Below are 17976 nucleotides of genomic sequence, written 5' to 3' on the forward strand. Positions count from 1 at the left end.
CAGCTCCAACTGCTGGGATCAAAGGTGTGTACCACCATGCCGGGCCCCCACACATTCTTTTGTTTGTTTGGTTTTTGTTGTTGTTTTCTTTTGTTTTGTTTTTTTACAAGGTATGATCTCACTCTAGCCCAGGCTGACCTGGAATTAATTTGCTCTGTAGTCTCAGGGTGGGCTGGAACTCATGGTGATCCTTGGACTTCTGCCTCCCTCCAGAGAGCTGGGATTAAAGGCATGCGCCACCATGCCTAGTACAGTTTTTTTCATTTTTTTCTTTTCTTTTTGTTTTTCAAGGTAGGGTCTCACTCTAGCTCAGACTGACCTGGAATTCACTCTGCATTCTCAGGGTGGCCTCAAACTCATAGTGATCCTCCTACCTCTGCCTCTCGAGTGCTGGAATTAAAGGTGTGCGCCACCATCCCTGGCTTTTATTTTCTTTTTTAGAGAGAGAGAGAATTGGTGTGCCAGGGCCTCTAGCCAATGTAATCAAACTCTAGACACGTGCACCACCTTGTGCGCATGTGCAACCTTGCGCATGCATCACCTTGTATGTCTGGCTTAACTGGGATCTGGGGAGTCCAACATGTGCCACCATGCCCAGCAATTCCAGCACTCAAGAGGCAGAGGTAGGATGGCCATGAGTTCAAGGCTACCCTGAGACAGACAACATAGTGAATTCCAGGTCAGCCTAAACTAGAGTAAGACCCTACCTCAAAAAACAAAGACAAACAAACAAGAAAAAAATCTCATGTACTACCTACAGGCTAAGTGGACCCAGGCCAGCAGGCTAGCATTACTGCCCCCCTCTCTGGGTTTTCCTGCCACCAAAACCTCCACGGGTTGACCACAGTGTGTGACCTTTTAAGATTCAGGTCTCTAATATCAAGCGCCCACCAATCTTGGGCTAAAAGAGGGCCTACACCTATTAAATTCTTTCTAAACTAATAATGGTTATCTCATTTATATGGTGTTGACTTTACTCTCCATTGGAGAATCAGCTTCTCTGTTTTAGATGGACACAGAACCAGAGGAGAGAATCAGCCTATTGCGTCTCACCAGGGCCCCAGCTGAAACCATAGAGTGCTCCTTTCTTGGTGAACCTGGTATCAGCACACGGGTGAAGGAGATAGAAACAGAGAATACTCAACTCCTACCAAACTAGAGATCCAGAGGCACAGAGGCTCCCAAGACCTCATCACTGAAGTAGGCCTAAAATGAACCCAACATAGCTCAGGGAAATTTGTGGAAGAGGGGGCGGAAAGATTGTTAGAGGCACAAGTTGGGACATTATGCACAGAGACATTGCCTCTTCCCCATAACTGATGGCTAACCCCACAATGCACAACCCACATTCCCCATGGGGATAACTGGCATCCCCAATGAGGAGGGTCCCTTAGGAGGAGGGACAGGGATGGGGGTAAGGATGGTACCAACATGTGCTGTTTACACACTGAGAATGTACATAACTAATAAAGAAAAAGAAAAGATACCCAGACCCTGAGGTATAAAAGAGATGTGAGCACTCCTCTGTCACTTCTCAGCAATGTGGTGCCTTTTGAGTCATCCCAGAGGTCACCGCTATCTGAAAAGAGAAGCATTTCCAACCAAAAGTGAGAGTAGCATAATATGTAGGTATAAACATTAAGAGAAGTGCTTACAGGGCAGTTTGGTGAGCATAATATATATGCATTTAGCCAGACAGCAGCAGGCATTCACTCCTAAGGCTCATGACTTCCTCCAATCATAGGTTTTCAGTACCAGGTATGTATTCCCTCATGTGAAGCAGGCCTCCGGTCCAATTAGAGAGCAGTTGGCTTCCTCCATAACAGACACACCACTATTGCACCCACTGATTCATTTGGCCTGGCTGGTCAAATTTAAGGCTTGCAGTGTCCACTGTTGATTTCTCTCTTTCCAATGCATGCAGTGAACATTTTCCAGCTTTCTATCAGCTGGTCTACATGGTGGAGGTTTTCAGCTCAGCTCCAGCAGGATTTCTCAGTGACTGCAGCCAAAGCATATGGTGTCTTCAACAATAGGGTCTTCCATCTATTCCTGGTGGAAACCAAGAGCCTCAGCAATGCCCTGCAATGTTTGTGGGACATCAGGGACTTACCTGACCAGCAACTCACTGGAAGATATTCCTATCCCTGGCACTGAAATTTTTCTAGTAACAATCTATGGCTTCTGGGTGTTCCATTGTCCAAAAAAAAAAAAAAAAAAATAGGTTTCCATATTACTTATTTATATCCTCTTAGATTTTGATTAACCATCCCCCACCATTCATTTACTCAATCTCTTCGCCTGACCTCCCTTTGGCCTTTCCACCCCTAGTAATCTGTTCTTCTACTTACATATGTACAATACCATCCTCTTAAGTCCCCCCTCCTCCCTCCCTTTCTATTCCCTTTATATCCCCTTTCTAGCTTACTGGCCTCTGCTACTGAGTTTTATTCCAACTCACATATAAGTCCAATCATTTGTAGCTAGAATCCACATATGAGAGAAAACATTATGACATTTGGCTTTCTGGGCCTGGGTTATCTCACTAAAAGATAATCCTTTCCAGATCCATCCATTTCCCTGTAAATTTCATTTCACTTTTCTTTACCTCTGAATAGAACTTCATTGTATAAATGTACCACATCTTCATTATCCACTCATCAGTTGAGGGACATCTAGGCTGGTTTCATTTCCTAGCTGTTGTGAATAGAGCAGCAATAAACATGGTTGAGCAAGCATCTCTAAGGTAGTAAGATGAGTCCAAAGGATATATGCCTAGGAGTGGTATATCTGGGTTATATGGTAAATCTATTTTTAGGTATCTCAGGAACCTCCATGCTGATTTCCACAATGGTTATACCAGTTCACATCCCCACCAACAGTATAGAAGGGTTCATCCTTCTGCATCTTCACCAGCATTTGTTGTCATTTGTTTTCTTGATGGTGGCCATCCTGACAGGAGTGGGATGGAATCTCAAAGTAGTTTTAATTTCCATTCCCCCGATGACTAAGGATGTAGAACATTTTTCAGATGCTTATATGCCATCTGTATTTCTTCATTTGAGAACATTCCATAGGCCCCTCCTTTTTTTTTTTCCAAGGTAGAATCTTACTCTAGTCCAGGCTGACCTAGAATTCACTATGTAGTCTCAGGTTGGCCTTGAACTCACAGTGATCCTCCCACGTCTGCCTCCAAAGTGCTGGGATTAAAGGCATGAGCCACCACGTGTTGCTTTTTATTTTTTTGGAATTCATTTTATTTTTTATTTATTTGAGAATGAAAGAGGGAGAGAAAGACGTCCAGCTGCTGCAAACAAACTCCAGATGCATGTACCACTTTGTGCATCTGGTTTATGTGGGTCCTGGGGAATCAAACCTGGGTCCTTAGGCTTAGCAGGCAAGCACCTTAACTGCTAAGCCATCTCTCCAGTCCTTTTTTGGCATTTTTTTCTTTTTTGACATTTTTGTCGAAGATCAGGTGGCTACAGATGCTTGGACTTACGTCTGCGTCCTCTATTCTGTTCCACTGATCTACATGTTTTTGTGCCAATACCATGCTGTTTTTGTTACTATGGTTCCATCATATAGGTTAAAATCAGGTGTGATAATACCACCAGCTTTATTTTTGCTGCTCAAAATTGTTGGCTATTTGAGGGAGTTTGTGCCTCCAAATAATTTTAGGATTTTTTTTTTCTGTTTCCATGAGGAATGCCATTGGAATTTTATGGGGAATTGCATTAAATGTGTAGACTGCTTTTGGTAAGATTGACATTTTCACAATTTTGATTCTAGTTTTTTTAAATTTGATTTTATTGTATTTGTGTATTTATTTGAGAGAGTGAGAGAAAGAAGCAGAGAGAATGGGTGCACTAGTGCCTCTAGCCATTGCAAACAAACTCCAGACACATACATCTAGGTTTATGTGGGCACTGGGAAATCAAACTCAAGTCCTTAGGCTTTGTAGGCAAGCAACTTAACTGCTGAGCCATCTCTCTAGCCCTGGATCTAGGTTTTTGTTTGTTTTTTGAGGTAGGATCTCACTCTAGCCCAGGATGACCTGGAATTCACTATGTAGTCTCAGGTTGGCCTGGAACTCATGGCGATCCTCCTACCTCTGCCTCCCAAGTGCTGGGATTAAAGTTGTGTGCCATCACGCGTTGCTATAGATTGTATCTCCTTATTGGTGAGTTGAAGCCATGTACATTAAAGGTTATTAGTGGGGGATGTTTACCAATTCCTGACTTTTTTTTTTTTTTTTTTTTTTGGTTATTTGAGGTAGGGTTTCACTCTAGGCTTATCTAGAATTCACTCTGTATTCTCAGGGTGGCCTTGAACTCACAGCAATCCTCCTACCTCTGCCTCCCTAGTGCTGGGATTAAAGATGTGCACCACCACGCCCGGCTTTCAATTCCTGACATTTTTCTGGTTGGTGGAGTTACTGATTCTTTATTTTCTCCCTTACTAGTGATGGTGGTTTGCTGATTTTCTGTGTTGGACATAATGGAAATCAGCTGAGGCTGGATATATGGTCCAGTGGTTAAGGTGCATGCCTGCAAAGCCTACTCTCCCTCTCTCTGCTCTATAAATAAAGGAAGGAAGGAAAGAAGGAAGGAAAGAAAAGAAGGAAAGGAGGAAGTCAGCAATGCTACCATTATACCACCCATGTCTCAGACATACCGGATTTCTTCTGTTGTAGTTACCTTTACATCTTTACATTGCAGGGACAAAACATTAGACCAAAAGCAGCTTATGGGAAAAGGGTTTTTTTTTTTGTTTTTTTTGTTGTTTTGTTTTTTTGTTGTTTTGTTTTGGCTTGTGGTCTCCAGGAGATGCTTCATGATGGCAGGGGAGAGATGGTGGAGCAGAGGCTGGACATCGCCTATGCCACAGCAGGTGAAACATAGCAAGAGAGTGAGTTGAGCTCTAGCAAAGGAGGAGCTCAATGTAACATCACAGAGCCTACCTACTCCAGCAAGACTCCACCTCCCAAAACACCAGCAGCTGAGGACCAACCATTCAAAAGCATGGTTTTATGGGGGGGGGGGCATCTGATTTAAAATACCACAACTTCCTATCTCACCTTTGTGGAGCCATTCTTCTCATGAAATGTATTCTTTCTTGCATGCGCGGTCTTTCATAGGCTAGGAGTGATAATGCATGCCTTTAATCCCAGCACTGGAGAGGCAGAAGCAGGAGGACTGCTGTGAATTCTAGGCCACCCTGAGTCTACATGACTACACAGTGAATTCCAGGTCAGCCTGGACTAGAGACTGAGACTCTACCTTAAAAACCACAACAACAAAAAACCAAGCAAACAAGACTTTCTTCCTCTACAGAGTTCAGTATAATCAGTTTTTTAAAAAATATTTATTTGAAAGAGAAAGAGATAGAAAGTGAGTGAGAGAGAATGGGCACGCCAGGGCCTTCAGCCACTGTAAACAAACTCCAGCCAGATACATGCGCCCCCTTGTGCATCTGGCTTATATGGGTCCTGGAGAGTCAAACTGGGATCCTTTGGCTTTGCAGGCAAACACCTTAACCACTAAGCCATCTCTGCAGCCCAAGTTTTTATTTTTTTTAATATTTTATTTATTTAAGAGAGAGAGAATAGGTGCACAAGGGCCTCTAGCCATTGCAAACGAACTCCAGACTCACGTGCCACTTTATGCATCTGGCTTATGTGGGTGCTAGAGAATCAAACTTGGATCCTTTAGCTTTGTAGGCAAGTACCTTAACTGCTAAGTCATGTCTCCAGCCCCACCTACTTCTCTTTTTGTTTTTGGTTTTTCAAGGTAGAGACTCACTCTAGCCCAGGCTGGTTATTATTACTTTTTTAACTCTAGTTTCAGGCAGACTTGAAACTCACTCTATAATCCCAGGCTGGCCTCAGAGTCAAAAGTCAAAGTCCCTCTGCCTCCTGAGTGCTGAGATTAAAGGCATGCACCACCACATTAGAATTTTTTTTTTTTTTTTTTTGAGGTAGGGTCTCACTCTAGTCCAGGCTGACCTGGAATTCACTGTGTAGTCTTAGGCTGGCCTCAATCTCACTAAAATCCTCCTACCTCTGCTTCCTGAGTGCTGAGATTAAAGAAGTGTGTCACCACACCCAGCTTTGAAAATATTTTTTATAATTTATTTATTTCCAAGAAGAGATAGGGAGGGAGGGAGAGAGAAAAAGAGAGGGACTAGGAGCACCAGGGCCTCTTGCCACTACAAACAGATTCCAGATGCATGTGCCTCTTGTGCACCTGGCTTTTATGTGGGTGCTTGGAATTGAACCACAGGCTGCTAGGCTTTGCAAGCAAGTGCCTTTAACAACTGAGCCATCTCCCTGGCCCTGTTGTATAAATAGTTGTTTGTGCCGGGCGTGGTGGCGCACGCCTTTAAACCCAGCACTCGGGAGGCAGAGGTAGGAGGATTGCCATGACTTCAAGGCCACCCTGAGATGACAGAGTTAATTCCAGGTCAGCCTGGACCAGAGTGAGACCCTACCTCGAAAAACCAAAAAAAAAAAAAAAAAAAAATAGTTGTTTGCTTTTGTTTTTTATCCCCCCAAGCGGGGGTTTCACTAGTCCAGGCTGACATAGGACACTTTGTAGTTCCAGACTAGCCTAAAATTTACAGTGGTTCTCTCTCTTTTTTTCTAAGGTAGGGTTTCACTCTAGCCCAAGCTCACCTGGAATTCACTATGTAGTCTCAGGGTGGCCTCAAACTCATGGCAATGCTCCCACCTCTGTCTCCCAAGTGCTGGGATTAAAGGCATGATGCACTACCATGCTGGAAACCTCTTATCTGTGCCTCCCAAGTCTGGGATTAAAGGTGTGTGCCAGCACATCTGGTCCTACTTTATCTTTTCTTTTTTTAAAATATATGTTAATTATTTATGAGAAAGAGAAAAAAAAAATAGAGAGAGAACAGGTGCACCAGGGCCTCCAGCAATTGCAAAAGAACTCCAGATGCATGTGCCCCCTTGAGCGCTTATGTGGGTTCTGGGGAATCAAACCAGGGTCCTTTGGCTTTGCCGACAAAATTTCTTAATTGCTAAAGCCACCTCTCCAGCCCCCTACTTTATCTTTAATATCTTGTGTTTGAAAGTTTTTAAAAAATTTTTTTGTTTTATTTTTATTTATTTATTTGCGAGTGACAGAGAGAGACAGAGAGAGATAGAGAATGGGCACACCAGGGCCTCTAGCCCCTCAAACGAACTCTAGATGCATGTGTTCCCCTAGTGCATCTGGCGAACGTGGTTCCTAGGGAATCGAGCCTAGGACCGGTATCCTTAGGCTTCACAGGCAAGCACTTAACTACTAAGCCATCTCTCCAGCCCATTGTGTTTGAAAGTTTTAAATTTTATTTTCTAAACAAGGCATGGTAGTGCACATCTTTAATCCCAACACTCAGGAAGCAGAGGTAGCAGGACTGCTGTGAGTTCAAGGCCAGCCTGAGACTACGTAGTGAATTCCAGGTCAGCCTGGGCTAGAGAGTGAGACTCTACCTCGTAAAACCAAACATATACATATACATACATATATTTCTGTATGAAGAACTAACATGGGAATGGAGAGATTGCCCAGTGGTTAAGGCACTTGCCTGTGAAACTTAAGGACCCATGCTCGACTCTCCAGATCCTATGTAAGGCAGACATGCAAAGGTGAAGCAAATGCAAGGTCCCATATGCCCACTAGGTGGTACAAGCATCTGGAGTTCAATTTCAGTGGCTGAAGCCCTGGCATGCCAATACTCTCTCAAAAATTAAAAGAAGAAAAAAAAAGATCTAGCAAAATCTCTTTCATTGGACTGATGCAGGGTCTTGGTGCAATCCGTTCTAGTTCTAGGAAGGTCATTTAGTTCAACTTAATGAAGGCTATGTCCTTTGGGGACTGACTGAAACACTGCCAGCACATGTTCCGTTCATATTTCCAGGTCAGACAGTGGCAGTTTGAGAAGACACAGCAAAAGCAAGAACCCTAGTTGAATTTTCACAGAAAACATAGAGCTGCTGGTGTCCATCTTATCTTCAGAAGGCCAACAAAAGAAAAGGTTTTTTTTTTTTTTTTTTCCCTTTGGCCTTTCAAGGTAGTGTCTCACTGGCTCAGGCTGACCTGCAATTCACTATGTAGTCTCAGGGTGGCCTTGAACTCACTGTGATCCTCCTACCTCTGCCTCCTGAGTGCTGGGATTAAAGGCGTGTGCCACCATGCCCAGCTAGAAAAGGCTATTTTTTATTTTTTTGTATTGGAGGTAGGGTCTTGCTCTAGCCAAAGCTGACCTGGGACTCACTCTACACGTAGTCTCAGCCTCAAACTCACAGCATTCCTTCCACCTCTGCCTCCCAGGTGCTGGGACTAAAGCATCAATTTGGGTTTGTGGGTGTTGTTTTCATCAATCTAAGTGTTTTCTAATCTTTCTGGGGATTTCTTTTTTGGTCCACTGGTGGTCAAGTGTTCTTGTTTATACTGAGCTAGGCAGTTGAGTATGCTGTTGAGGTTGCTCAGAGGTACAGCACAAGCTTGATATGCAAGGATGTGGATTCAATCCTCAGTATGGCCAGAGAAGCAAAATGTGTTAAGGCTCACAAACTTGTGATTTTTTTTAATGAGCAACAGAGTGAGAGCAAGAGAGAATTGGAGAGCTAGGTCTCCAAAGAGTGCAATCGAACACCAGACCTGTTTGCCACCTAGTGTGCATGTGCAACCTTGTGCACTTGTGTTACCTTGTACATCTGGCTTCAGTGGACCTAGAGAGTCAAACAGGGGTCATTAGGCTTTGTAGGCAAGCACCTTAACCATTAAGCCATCTTTCCAGTCCTAAACTTGTGATTTTTGCCCCCACTTTTCCTTCTGTCTTTAATTTTCCAACTATGCATGTTGTGGTCAGAAGACACGTTCTGGGCTGGAGAGATGGCTTAGTAGTTAAGGTGCTTGCATGTGAAGCTTAAGGACCCAGGTTTGATTCCACATAGTCCAGATGTACAAGGTGGCACATGTATCTGGAGTTAGTATGCAGTGGCTGGAGGCCCTGGCACATACATTCTATGTCTCTTTCTCTCCCTCCCTCCCCTCCCTCTTTCAAATAAATAAATGAAATATTAACAAAGCCAGAGGATACTGGTTTGACTATCTAGGACCCACATAAACCAGATGCACAGTGGGGGGGGGGTGCATGCATTTGGAGTTCATTTGTGGTGGCTGGAGGCCCTGGTGTGCCCATATTCTCTCTCTCCCCCTTTCAAATAACTAAATTAAAAAAATATTTTTTTTTTTTAAAAAAAGACTTTTCTGTTTTGAGGTAGTGTCTTGCTCTAGTTCAGTCTCACCTGGAATTCTCAGGGTGGCCTCAAACTCATGTCAATCCTCTTACCTCTGCTTCTTAAAGTATGGGATATATGTATATATACATATACATATATATATACATATATATATATATATATGTATATACATATACATATATATATATATACACATACATATATACATATGTATATGTATATATATACACACACATATATATTTTATTTAATTTATTTACATAGAGAGAGACAAACAGAAGAGAAATTGAGAGACTGTACATGCCAGGGCCTCCAGCCACTGCAAACTCCAGACACATTTGCCACCTTGTGTATCTAGCTTTATGTGAATCTAGCTTTATGTAAGTGCTGGGGAGTGGAATTCAAGTCGTTAAGCTTTACAGAAAAGTGCCCTAACCACTGAGCAATCTCTCCAGCCCAACACTTTGTTTAATAGCTACCTTTTAAAATTTATTGAAAGCCAGGTGTGTGTGGTGGCATACACTTTTTTTTTTTTTTTTTAAAGCACACACCTTTAATCTCAGCACTAGGGAACCATAGTTAGGAGGATAGCAATGAATTCAAGGTTACCCTGAGACTACATAGTGAATTCCAGGTTAGCCTGAGCTAGAGTGAGACCCTACCTTGAAAAACAAAACAAAATAAAATTTTTCAAGACAGAGCTGGAGAGATGACTTAGCAAGGCACTCGCCAGAAAAGTGAAAGGATCCAGGTTTGATTCCCCAGTATCCATGTAAAAAGCCAGATGCACAAGGAGATGCATGCATCTGGAGTTCATTTGCTGTGGTTCAAGGCCCTGGTATGCTTTCTGTCTCTCAAATAAATTTAAAAATTTAGCCAGGTGTGGTGGCGCACACCTTTAATTCCACCACTCATGAGGCAGAGGAAGCAGGATCACCACAACTTTGAGGTCTTCCTGAGGCTCCATAGTGAATTCCAGGTCAGCCTGGGCTAGACTGAGACACTACCTGGGGGTGGGGAGGAACGGCAATTAATAGCTGGGTGTGGTGGCACGCTTTAAAAAAAAATTTTATTTATTTATTTATTTATTTTTGAGGTAGGGTCTCACTCTAGCCCAGGCTGACCTGGAATTCACTATGGAGTCTCAGGGTGGCCTCGAACTCATGGCGATCCTCCTACCTCTGCCTCCCCAGTGCTGGAATTAAGGCATGTGCCATCATGCCTGGTTCAAGTTTTTACTTATTTATTAGAGAGAGTGAAAATGGGCACACCAGGGCCTCTAGCCACTGCGAGTAAATTCCAGATTTGTGTGCCACCATGCGCACCTAGAAAATCGTACCTGGGTCCTTAGTCTTCACAGGCAAGCACCTTAACTCCTAAACCATTCCTTCAGCCCAGCACACACCTTTAATCTCAGTACTCATGAGGCAGAGGTAGGAGGATCATCGAGTTTGAGTCCACCTAGAGACAACATAGTGAATTCAAAGTCAGCCTAAGCTATAGTGAGAACCTACCTCAAAGGAAAAAAATTATTGAGAGGTTTTGGACTACCATGTTGTGGTAAATTAAAAATTAAAATTGTATGGACCCACAGAATTGTGTGTTATTTATATTAAACTTGTAAGTTGGGTCTCCAGCCACCTGGCTGGAGGAAGTCACACTAGAGGCATGTTTGGGGGCTGATCTGATTCTAGCCCTAAGGTGTAGAGAGCTGTGAGCTCTGGCAGGTCATACTTGATGCTTTCTGGTGTTTGTTGGCTGCTGGTGGCTTCTCTCTCTGCTTGGATTCATGGCTTCTTCCATGACTGATGGAACTTCTACTGGATCTGTATGCAAGCTTGAAATAAATCCCTTCCTTCCATAAAACTGTTTTGGTTTTGTTTTGATGTTTGTCCCAGTATCCTGGAATGGTCTACAATACATGTGATCTTTTCTCATCATTATCCTGTGGGTGCTTGAGAAACATGCCTATTCTACTGTCACTGGTAGAGTGCTTCACAGGTCTGTCACATCTGTGGTTTACTGTATTGTTTGTGTCCCTTACAGCCTTACTTCTGACTGTTTTATCCAGTGTGGATATCAGAACAGTTCAACCTTGTTTCGATTTTTCCATCGAATTCTATTAATGGGCTGGAAAGAGGGCTCAGTGGTTAAGGGCACTTGTTTGCAAAGCCTAACAAGCTGGGTTTAATTCCCCAGTACCCATGCAAAACCAGATGTACTAAGTAGCACACATGTCTTGAGTTTGTCTGCAGTGACAGCAAACCCTGGCACATCCATTCTCTATCTACCTTTTTCACAAATAAAATAGTTTAAAAAACTGGGGGTGGGGGGGGCGGCGGTGCGCTGGAGAGATGGCTCAGTGGTTGACATTTGCCTGTGAAGCCAAAGAACCTAGATTCGAGCTGTAGCCATGTAAGCCAGATGCACAAGGTGTTGCATTCATCTGAAGTTGATTTGCAGTGGCTAGAGGCCCTGGCACACACATTCTCTATCTCTCTTTAGCCGGGTATGGCTCATACCTATAATCCCAGTCCTCAGGAGGCAGAGGTAGAAAGAAGGGTTCCCATAGGTTCAAGGAAAAAAAAAAAATTCCTGAAATTCTTCAGCCCTTCTCTCTATTGTCATTTGGCATCTATGGGAGCAGAGCACATTCTGACATGTTACTGCTGTTACCTTTTTTTTTTTTTTCTCCCAAGGTCTCATGCTAGCTCAGGCTGACCTCAAACTCACAGTGACCCTTCTCTGCCTCCCAAGTGCTGGGACCATTCATTTAAAGTTAAGAAAACCTTTTCCAGAGGCTCCTTAAGGAAACTTTTCTCATTGACCTAGTTCAAACCTAACTTAGTTATAACCTGGGTCTCCTTTGATATGATAAGCGGTCACTAGGCTGTTTTACAATAAGGCTCTAGAGATGCCATTGGCAGGACATGAACTTCAAGTCACTTTCCATCATATTGTCGGTCTCACAATAGATTATTAAAAAAATATTTTTTGTTTGTTTTTCAAGGTAGGATTTTGCTCTAGACCAGGCTGACCTGGGATTCACTATGTAGCCTCAGGGTAGCCTTGAATTCATGGAATCATTCTCCTATCTCTGCCTCCCTAAATCTGGGATTAAAGGTGTGTACTGTCATACCCAGGCAAAAATTTAAATTTATACACAGCTTGCACTGAGGTACTTACATGTGCTTTAACCATAAAGCTTTTTTTTTTTTTTTTTTTTTAGGTATGGCTCACTCTAGCCTAGGCAGATCTGCCACTCACTCTTTAGTCCCAGGCTGGCCTTGAATTCAGAGTGATACTACCTCTGCTTCCCAAGTGTTGGGATTAAAGGCATGCACCACCACAGCTGGCTTAAAACTTTTTTTTAGGTTCTCACTCCAACCTAGGCTGACCTGGAACTCAACTTTATAATGCCAGGCTAGCTCAAATTTACAATTGTCCTCCTATTCAGCCTGCAGTGTTGGGATTACCACACCCAGATCCATAAACCAGACTGGCTTCTCCATTCCCTTAGATATAGACAGGTCTCTTGCTAATTTCTTTCAACTATCAACCTCTAGGCTACAAGACCTACTTAAACTGTTCATTTAAGTGGTTAAACCTTTCACTCTATTTTAACTTATAATGCCTTTTTCACTTTCATATTTGCCTAATATACAAAGTATACAATGAAAGACTGAACTGTGTTTTCCAAAATTCATACATTGAAGCCCTCACTCCAATGTGAGGGTAAAATGGAGATGGAACCTTTGGGAAGTTCATCAGCTTTCTGTAAAGTTTCTTTAGGGGATATAGAGATGGCTCAGTGGTTTAGGTTAGGCACTTTTTTCTTTTTAAATTTTTTTGTTTGAAGCCAGGAGTGGTGGCGCATACCTTTAATCCCAGCACTCGGAGGCAGAGGTAGGAGGATAGCTGTGAGTTCGAGGCCACCTTGAGACTAAAGAGTGGATTCCAGGTCAGCTTGGGCTACAGTGAGACCCTACCTTGGGGGGAAATAAAAACAAACTTTTGTTTGAGAGAGAAAGCAGATAATGGACATACAAATGCCTCCAACCAATGCAAATGAACTCCAGACACATGCACTCCCTTGTGCATCTGGCTTACATGGGTCCTGGAGACTCAAACCAGGATCCTTTGGCTTTACAGGCAAACACCTTAACTGCTAAACCATCTCTCCATTCTCATAGTTAGGCACTTTCTTGTGTTTGATTACCCAGTACCCATGTAAAGCCAGATGCACAAAGTAGCATATGAATCTGGAGCATGTTTGTAGTAGTAAGAGGCCCTAGCATGCATTTTCTCTGCTTGTAATAAGTATATTTAAAATTCTGGGGCTGAGCTGGATGTGGTGGCGCATGCCTTTAATCCTAGCACTGGGGAGGCACAGGTAGGAGAATCGCCATGAGTTAGAGGCTACCCTGAAACTACATAGTGAATTCCAGACTGGTTAGAGCAAGACTCTATCTTGGCGGGGGCTGGGGGGAGGATTCTGGGGCTGAAGAGATTGTGCAATGGTTAAGGGGCTTGCCTGCAATGCCTAAGTACCTGGGTTAGCTTCCCCAGTACCCATGTAAAGCAGGATGCACAAACTGGTGGTACATGCACCTGGAGTTCATTTGCAATGGTCAGAGGCTCTGGCCCACCCATTCTCTTTCTTTGAAAATAAATTGTAAGCTATTGGGGTGGTGCTTGCCTTTAATCCCAGCACTTGGGAGGCAGAGGTAGGATTGCTTTCAAGGGCAGCCTGAGACTATAGTCAAGCTGGGAGAGTAAGACCCTACCTCGAAACCCCAACCCCCCAAAAATCTTTTTAGGATTGGGGGTGTAGCTCAGTTGGCAGAGTGCTAGTCTAGCATGCACAAGGACCTAAATTTAATTCCCAGTACTTCCCCCTCCAAGAAAGTCCTGAGAAAGGACAGGTGTGGTGGCGCAGGTCTCCCTTTAGCACCAGCACTCTCTTGGGAGGGAGAGTTTCAGGTCAGTCTCTAGGCTAAAGTGAGACTCTACTTTGAAATAAATAAAAAGTCCTGAGATAATCCACTTATAGAGGTGTATTTTGTTTGGGGAGATGGCTCAGCAGATAAAGAATTTGCTGTGACAGCAAGAGTTTGAGTTCGGATCCCAGGAACCCTGTAAAAGTATGCTATGTTGTTGCCTGTAACACCATTGTGCCTACAGCAAGATGGGAGGCAAAAAGAAGAATCCTCTAGATACTCACAGGCTAGCAGCTAGTACATGAAATGCAGTGGGGAAGAGATCCTGCCTCAAAACAAGGTTGAGGGGAGACACAAGATTCTAAGTGCTGAAAAGTGACAGTTGAGTAAGTGCTTAGTACTAAATGACATGCTTATCACCACAGCTCAGACAAGCAGAATGGTTAAGTCACTTGCCTGTTTAGCCCAAGGACTGGTTCAATTTCCCCTAGTACCCATGTTTAGAAGTAGAAGGTGGTACATGTGTCATTGGCTTGTAGTGGCTAGAGGCCCTAGTGCACCTATATTTTCTCAAATAAATAAAATATTGGAGAAAAAAAAACATTTTAAAATGCACATTAAATAGTAGAGGAACCAGTTGGAAATGGATAAGAGGAAAAATGGAAGATTATGATCCAAATCCCTTAAGTACATACAAACATGAAAACTGTCAATGAAAACGAAAAAAGGGCTGGGAAGATGGTTCAGAGGTTAAAAGCATTTGCTTACAAATGCCTGTTTGCCTGGGCTTGATTTTCTAAAATCCATGTAAAGCCAGATGCAGCGGCACATATGCCTGGAGGCCCTATTGCACCCATACTCACTCTTTGCAAATAAAAATATTAAACTATAAAAAACAACATAGGACCTCGATATCCATGACCTCATAGTGCCTGACACTACCGACACAAGACCACCATAAGAGGAGGGAAGGATCATGGCATCCAAATAGAGGACTTAATGAGATGGGGAGTGGATGTGATGGAGAATGGAATTTCAAAGGGGAAAAGGGGGAGGGAGGGTATTACCATGGGATATTTTTTATAATCATGGAAATTGTTTAATAAAATTGGGAAAAAAAAACAAGATAGGAGTGAAGATACTCAACAGTGGACACTGCAAACGTTGTATTTGGCCAGCCAGGCCAAATAACCCAACAAGTAGAATAGTGGCACGTCTGTCATGGTGAAAACTACTGCCCTCTAATTGGATTTGAGGGCCGCTCCATGGGAGGGAATACATGCGCGATAAGGGTTAGTCATGAATTCAAGGGATGTAACGTCTGCTGTGGTGTGGCTAAATGTATATACTTTGCTAACTAAACTGCCCAGTGAGCACTTCTCTTAATGTTCATACCCTTATATTAATGCTACTCTCACTTTTGGTAGAGTATCTTCTCTTTTCAGATGGCAGCTGGGATAACTCAGAAGGCATCATGGTGCTGGAAAGAAGTGACAGGAGTGCTCAGCACTGCAATATCTCTTCATACCTTCCAAGGCTCAGGGTCTATTGCAGAAGAGGCAGCAAAAAGAATGTAAGAGGCAAAGGAAGGGTAGGACTCCTTACAACATGCACCCCCCAGACACAAAATGGCCTGGATATCCATGACCTCACTGCCTGACACTACCTACACAAGACCATCATAAGGAAAGACCATGACATCAAAATTAAAAAAAAAAAAAAAAAGTAGGCCCAGAGATATGGCTCAGCAATTAAGGTGCTAGCCTGCAAAGTCTAAATATCTGAGTTTGAGCCGGGTGCGGTGGCGTACACCTTTAATCCCAGTGCTTGGGAGTTTGAGGCCACCCTGAGAATACATAGTGAATTCCAGGTCAGCCTGGGCTAGAGTGAAACCCTACCTCAAAAAACCCAAAAAATTATTTGAGTTTGATTTCCTAGTACCCATGTAAAGCCAGATGCACAAAGTGGCACATGTACCTGGAGTCCATTTGCAGTGGCTGAGAGACCCTGGTGTGCCTATTCTCTGTAGCAGGATATGATGGTCAGCCCTTGAATCCCCAGCACTCAGGATGCAGAGGTAGGAGAATCACTGAGTTTGAACTCATCCTCAGACTACATAGTGAATTCCAAGCCAGCCTGGGCTAGAGTGAGAGCCTACCTCAAAAAATGAAGCCAACAAGGAGGTGGAAGAACTGACCACCACCACCATGAGGTTGTCCTCTTGACTACACAAATTCTTTTGACTTTGGAGGCAAGCGCCTTAACTGCTAAGCCATCTCCTCAGACCCCACAACAACCTGAAACCTTCTCTTAAAGCAAAGGTCATGGGCTTCAGGTGGAACCTTTAGCATGAGCCTTTAAGGGACAGTGGAGATTCAAACAGTAACAGGAAGTCATTAGATGTAGATGAGATGAGGGTGAGGCTCTCATGATGGGTGGATCACTGATAAAGAGCACAAGCTCTTTCTTCTCTGTGCCAGTAAAACAGCAGCCCCCTCCCCCCACCCCCTGAAGGATCTCATTGTAGACCAGGCTAACCTAAAATTCATTCTCTTAATTCCAAATGGGCCTCAAGCTCACTCACAGTGAACCTTCTTCCTGGCAAAAGCAGCCTTTTAAAACCTTAAAGCCAGGCATGGTGGCACACGCCTTTTAATCCCAGCACTAGGTAGGGGGATAACCATGAGTTCAAGGCCACCCTGAGACTCCACAGTGAATCCCAGGTCAGCCTGAGCCAGAGTGAGACCCTACCTCAAAAAAAAAAAAAAACAAAAAAAAACTTAAAAAAGTGGGGGCTGTAGAAATGCTTTAGAGGTTAAGGCGCTTGCCTGCAAAGCATAAGAACCCAGGGCCAATCCCCGTTTGGAGTTTGCAGTGGCTATAGGCCCTGGGTCACATACATATATGTATATGAAAATATAGGCTTTTCAAGGGTCTCGCTCTAGCCCAGGCTGGTCTGGAATTCACTATGTAGTCTCAGGGTGGCCTCAAACTCACAGCGCTCCTCCTACCTGCTAGGATAAAGGTGTGTGCCACCACATGCAGCTTTCAAGTGTATTCTTAAATTCATTTGCCTTTTCAGCCCATCCTGGGCTCAAACCTCTTGTGTTCCACTTCAAAACAGTGTTGTATTCCCTCTTAAAATCTCAACACTGGGAGGCAGGAGCATATACTTGAGTTTGAGGTCAGCCTAAGCTATAGCAAGACCCTACCTTGAAAAACTCATTTTTCAAGGTAGGGTTTTGTTTTACCTCCGGAGTGTGACACCACACCTGGCTTAAAAAAATATTTAACATTCCTGCCAAACACCTTGGTTACATCAAGATTCATCCACAACTGAGGTTGACGTATTGATCCTGGATTTTAAAATCATTCCCTAAGCACATTTCCTTGTTATGAAGCATGCATTTCTTTTCAAACAAGTACTACGGAGAAGTACAAGCTAATTATAATTTCATAACAAGTTCTTTTGGACTTCACTGAATACTACATATGCACTTATGCCCTGCAAGCTTATTGGGGCAGTTATTTCCAAACCTTACATATTTTCTTGCATACTTGCCTTGGGCCTCCAACTCCTATTGAATACAGACTCACTAGAATCCTTCCTTACCAGCAAGCACTTAAAAGGGAATAGCTGACTTGACACCTACTTCTTTCACCTCTCTCCTTTATTGTCAGCTAGCTGGCTAAGATGTCACTGGGGGGGACAATCTAATTTCCAGGCTAGATGCAGGTGTCGAAGTTCAGTCGGGGTCCTGCACG

This window comes from Jaculus jaculus, chromosome 5, assembly GCF_020740685.1.
Source record: "Jaculus jaculus isolate mJacJac1 chromosome 5, mJacJac1.mat.Y.cur, whole genome shotgun sequence".
In the NCBI taxonomy this organism is placed as follows: Eukaryota; Metazoa; Chordata; class Mammalia; order Rodentia; family Dipodidae; genus Jaculus; species Jaculus jaculus.